This window comes from Phymastichus coffea, unplaced genomic scaffold, assembly GCF_024137745.1.
Source record: "Phymastichus coffea isolate CEN01 unplaced genomic scaffold, Cenicafe_Pcof_1.1 PCOF00052, whole genome shotgun sequence".
Taxonomy (NCBI): domain Eukaryota; kingdom Metazoa; phylum Arthropoda; class Insecta; order Hymenoptera; family Eulophidae; genus Phymastichus; species Phymastichus coffea.
This window is the reverse complement of record NW_026706863.1, coordinates 1,374,467-1,381,078: the sequence shown is the minus strand read 5'-3', so window position 1 is coordinate 1,381,078 and position 6,612 is coordinate 1,374,467.

The following is a 6,612-nucleotide window of genomic DNA, read 5'->3' as shown; positions in this document are numbered from 1 at the left end:
TGATAATCAATAATTAAAATATAGAGTAGAAAAATCTCTGCATAGAAAGTGCGCGAATCAGATGCAATATAAATGGCCTGTAGAAAAGAAGCAACGAGTTTTCAAATTGCACGTGTAATCACAGATGCTCGCCCACTTGTTCGGTGAATCTAATGAAATCTATTGTCCTCATGCCCACGTAATGTTTCTGCATTCAAGATCAAATTACTTTGGATTGTTTCCGAATGAATCCAATTTCGTTTTTTGGATTTCCTAGATAAAGAAGTCAAGCAGTCTTATTGTTTATTCAAAGCTTCAGCATTTTCCTCATTGCCATCGGCTTCGTAAATCTAAATGAAAATTAACGAGTGACAGTCAACAAATGTCCGACAGCGCAAAATAAATAGAATGCAATGCCTGAAGAACAATCGCGTTGATGATCGTGAATTGCAAAAAAGGAAAATCTTCGTCCAGTTAGATACATCATTGTCAGAGATCTCAAGGCTTGCATTCTCACATGTGCTGTAATAACACTTAGCCTTAAACCCATTCTTTTCGTCTTTAGTCGATCCCTACAACTGTATTTGCACGACACTCATGCCCGGCTACGCAACCCTCACGGGTTTGACTAACACTCGAGGAAAACGTATTATCGCGAACCTTCTAAGTGTACACACGTCTTCGGTAATGAATTTTCACGCCATATACTTCAAAAGGATTATGCTGTTCTAAATAAAACTTTCATTGTTTTCACCGTGGTTGAGTTTCATGCATTTTAAATTGTTAAAAATAAAAACAAGTAGTATGAATTATTTCAATCCCTATATTTCATTTTTATATACCCGTAATGAACGTTATATGAATTCATTGGTCCTCCACAAGAATCGTATATCGAGTAGAAAATCTGGTACCTTGCCATCCACAAACATACTTACTCAAGCAAATTTGTTGTACTGTCAAATGGAACACTATTATCACATAAACTATTTCATGAAATTCTGACCTCACAGTAGAACGTTGCTCCGACGTCAACGTATATCAATAGTCTAAACGACTAATTGAAACGTCATATCGCAAGTACAAAGGCTTCATTGTTGAATTTGACAGCAGTTCCGGATGATTTTCACTATAAATTCGTTGATTTTCGGGAACCTTCAAACATAAATACGCAGCACTGTTCTGCCTCGAGTCAAACATAAATTGGTCTTTATACTGCTGCGCTCAACTGTCGCGTCGTGTTATAAATCTGACAAGCACGCACTTTGCTCATTGTGCTCATGCTGCGGAGATTGCCGCGTAGGTACATCACTGACTGTTAGTGCAACGTTGAGGTTACCGCAAAATTTTTCTACGCTTTTTGTACTTTTTGACTTTCATGGCTGAATAAAGAAATTATTTTTCAAGATTGCACTAGTTTTATTTACTCTGTACTAAACAATGACTCGAATAATTCTGAGTATCTAGTGGAGTTAAAAAATGGAGTTTTCTGTACTTTTCATATTCATATATGGAGAAATGTGCATGATCCTATCAATATAACTGTTAATTAGACATCTAGTGGAGTTATAAAAAGCAATTTTTTTCTACCGTCTGTGTGGCAAAGTCTATATAAGTACTTCAAGGCCGGATAGACCATTACTTTAAATATTTTTAAATGTTCTACATGATTATAGAAACTATTGCAGAAATGGCTAAAACAAGTTCTAAACAATATTTTGGAAATATTTACTAAAATATACATATGCATATTAAATATTGGTAGATTGTTTCGGGATAATGTCTTAATAAAGGTCTTTTATTTATTAAAACTTAATGCAAAAGGATGGAAAAATCATGAATAAAGTGCTGGCAAAAACGTGCTTTTTTGAAATAAATTTGTGATATATGTGAAAGATCATTTGTAATATGAATGAAAAATTTATTGCCTCAATTTCACGAATTCAATGACTATAGCACGGCTTTCACGAAAAGAATATTCAGATATAAAGTTTTGCTGCATTTGCGAAAACACGTACATAATTTCTCACCCACACCGCCCATCATTTTCATCCCTAAAAGGCTGCATTAAAAGAGAGGATGAGCACATGCGTGGACGTTGAATGTTGGTGGTCCCTGAGACGATTTTAAATTAAAATTAAAGCGGGCTGGTCTCGGGCTTTTACGGGCTGCTGCCGCCTGGCACGAGTCCGCGCGCCACCCTCCGAACCAACATACGTGGTGCGATGTTAATGGCTCTCCGTGGCCGCACACACACGAAATTGCGATATCGTATCTCTTTCTCTCTGTCTCTCACCTGTACAATGCAAATAACTGTGTTGCGAATTATGGGTGATACCATTTTTGTAGTTATTGTTATCGGGTATGTTTTGATAGTCTTGGGTACATATTTCGAAAATTTATGATTTTATTATAATTTTATTATAAGATTTTTAAATATTTTATGTTCAAAATATTATTGTTTCTATTGTAGTTTTCGTTTTTAGAATTTTACATTCGACGTTTATGGATTACAATCATTATTCATAACTAGAATTCAGTTTTAATTTAATATAAAAAACCTTAAATGTAATATTTTTAAAACATTAAATATCATTAAAATACAATTTAATAACTTGAAATGAGTTACAAAAATTTGTTTTATACCAAATGCAAAAAATTTTATTCGTATAATTCCAAACTCCAGCATGATATATTTCAATTCAGAAACAAGCGGCACTAAAGATTTTTATTTAGTCTTTCATTCTTAATCTTGATAGAAATCGCACACGCATATATAAAAAAACATAATAAAGTTAAAAATGTGCAGCATTTAAAAAAAGAGGAGGTAGAAAACGAGCGAAATTCCGTTAATGGCGCGAATCCACCCGCGCACGCGCTACATAACTAGCGAATGTGTGTGCCGGTTCTTTTTGTTTTTGAGTGTATCTCTGAGTCTTTTATAAGCATGTTGCACTTGTAATGTCATTCCATAATTATCCAAGTATTACAAGCTTACTGGTATTTATGTATTTGGTAATGAGGCTGTTCAAATGATTGTGTATTAGTTAATATTGTTACGTCGTAAAATATACATCGTTTTGTTAACAAAATAATATAAATTTTTTTCTTTCATCAATTACGATATAGCATTTTCAATTTTTGTCGAATCTATTAAAAAATTTTGTTATTATTAAATTGCAAGAAGAAAATATGATTTAAAATAAAATTCGATGAAAACCGCAGAGTTTAACCATCTATAGCTTAAACCTCCTGTTATAAAGCCTTGTATCTAATTTTTAAAATACAATTCTCATAAAAGTAATGCCAACAATGTAAATTTGTAAATCGCATGCAGTAAATCAACCTGCACGCACAATCACTTTGAATGATAACAGTTTTTTAGTTAGGTAGTATTGTTTTCCACCTTGGCCTTCTTTGCATTGCTCAGAATCTCTTACAGTAAGCAACAAAGAAAAGAAGAATGAAAAGAAATACACGGCGACGATCACGGTGAGAATTAACAGGCTGGGTGGAGTGGGACCCCACCTATAGGCGCGTGGGACCAACACGCCTACAAGATATCAGGACGTACGGTTCCATTTGTTTTGCTTCCGACCACTTTAAAAAAAAATGTTACTTTGTATGTAGCTTACTATATTCGTTTTCATGTCAGAATAGATAAGAATATTAGTAATCTTTCTTTCTAATTAAAATTGAAACTTATCTGAAGAGAAAATGTATCATGTCAGTTCAAATAAGACGAACTCTTTTCATTATTATAAGAATCACAAATTGAATTGAAAATATATCAATTGTATTGAGTCCCATCAAAAGAGTGTACACGAGATTAAAAATCCTTCATAGCATCGAAGAGCAAACTCGTGAATCAAATAAAACAAAACTCGACTAATCCATCTACGAACGAGGGCATCGTGTCTCTTTTTATCCCTGCTATTTACATCTGAATAAAACGATAATCCTCGTTGAGAGTTGGAAATCGAGCCGGAGCGACAGCTTTCATCGGAGCTGCTCGTTAATTCCGATGCGCAGCCACGATGGATGTCACACAAGAATAAAAAGTAGACATTGAGTACATATAGCGGCGAGATAAGAAGACACATCGCAAGCTTTCATTAGCATCTCTTTCAATAGATGAAATTATTACGATTGAACTGGACGTAAATACACGTATCTGATAAGACCAGGTGCAAAGATAAAGAGTCTTATTTATCAATGTGAAAAGAGGTTTGACTTGCGTTCTTTTCGAGAACAAATACTAACGTTTTGCAAAAACGAATTTTTGCGTCATTGGTTTATTGACATCAGCGTCTTACATAAGAAACGAAATTCATATCCATTATATAACTCGTGTTTCCATTTTAATATTCAATAATAATTGAAAATTTTTATATTAGTCATGACAAAAAGAAGATTAGAAAATTTTGTTGAAACATAAAAACTTTTAATTGAATTACGTCAATCAACAGTTCTACAATTACAATTTCCAAGAGTTTCTCATGTCACAGGCTTTCACTTAGTTATTCGGTCTTTTTCTCGCGACGGCGGCAGCATTGGACAATGGCTACCGTGGCGCATGGCGGTGAAAATCATTCGAGCAAACGGCGTGTCACGTGTGTGCATGTGTCAGCCAAGGCGCGAAATTCCATACGAAGCCGTAAATCATAATTAAACGAAAGTGTCCAGTTTGACATCGAGGCGGAAAAGAATCAAAGCTTGATTTTCCCGCAGCTTGCTGGCGCGCTTATGACACCAAGGCTCTCGTCGGTATGACTACTGTAAAACTTGCCATGCGCTTTTAGTGATTTATCTCTTGTTTTACGTCGCAAAAGCGTTTGCCGCTACCGCCTTTACCACACGCGCAGTTCATTTTTAAAGGATTCTTGTTCGACTGGAATATCATGTAATAATGATCAAGGTTAACCTGAGAGTGGGAATATAACTTTTCATAGCCAATATCTTTCATTGGCATTGAACATTTTTAATTTTCTGAATTTGAAAGTGAAGCTAGACGTAAACATATTTAAGTTATCCATTTATCAAAGATTAACTGATCAGACGAGGTATACATTGTCAATAGCTTTATTCCAATTATTTGAAAGTAACTATAAATATTACGTTATCTACAATCAGTCTGCAAAATTAAATCACAACTGACGATGAAGAATATTATTGACATAATCTTATGGATTAATAGGGATTTAGTAATTAAGTCAGTATACAATGTATGCTCTTTTTCGCAATGTCTGCGCGACTAATAATAAAATTTTTTGAAAAAGTGTCTACTTGCCAGAACTCAGTTGTTGAATATTCAGACTCGGTCGTTAATCGATCGAGTGCTAATGCAATTCTCAATCGAGAGAAAGAAAGAGAGAGCCTTTCATCCTTTGGTTCGACTCGAATTTCCGGTTTTCATTGTCTTTTATCTCTCCTACGAACTCCCTTTTCTCTCTACTCTTTCGGCTTGTTATTTTTACGTGTCTCGTTATAACCTACAGAAAGAACCTGCGATTCTCGCGGTTAGATTGCACACTCGTATCAAGTTGTTTCTTTACCTGTAAGCGACGTGGGCGGCGTCTTTCGTTGCTTAGGAACGGATTTCGGTGAAAAAGTCTGGGAGCTTGTTTCCTCACATCTTGCTTTTTTCCTTTTCTCATTGTAGAGATGCATCTTTGTAGTAGAAGGGTCTAGGAATTTTTCGTTACAAAAAATTTTTATATTTAATGAGAAGAGAATATGAATTTATGGAAAAAATACATTTATCTTAAACAATGTCTTTGAATAATCATAAAAAAAAGTTTTTTTTTCCAATCGCATAATTCGTAGTTGCTTTTTTTTTTTCAATTTTTACAGTAAGAATTTCATAAATTTATTTTACATCAACTTTTATTTTACAATTTTTTAAAATGTGAACATTCTTGGATACACAACTGCGATTGTTATATTGGTTGTATTAATCTTAACCTAATATACAAGAATTTAAAATTTATATCCAATAAGAAACTTAATTTAACAAATTGCTTTAAAGATAAAAAATTGTATTATATATTATTTTTACTATCGTTTAAGGTGAGCTTTTGCCCATTTATAAAATACATTTCATTTTTTAATTTTTACATTAAAATGCAAATATCATATTATAGACAAATCCACAATGTATAATAATGAATATTTTCTAAATGGAATGTTGTGAATTGAATGAGTAAAAGTAGAATATTATATCAAATCAAACCTGATGCAACGCGAAGTAATTAATACATTTTATTAATATCTTTTCTCTCTGTAAAGGATGGATTGCCTCTAGTATGTAAGTAATACCTCTAGTAAAGTTATTTTACAATTTGTTCAAATATATTTAAAAATCTTGATTTCCGTTAATTAAGTGGTTACAAGTCAGAATTATGTCCTACCAAATATTTCTATTAATGATTATAAACATTGCGTATGTAAACCATAATGAATCAATGCTGTTTGCATTATAATAATTTGGCCTGAACATTTACCCCATAAAGGTAAGATATAAATAAGAACATTTTTTTACATTATAGTTAAACATATTCAATAATAATTATAATTTTTTTTAATTATTTTAAACCACTTCATGCGAGTAAGTTGAGGAATTTTTATATTCGAAGT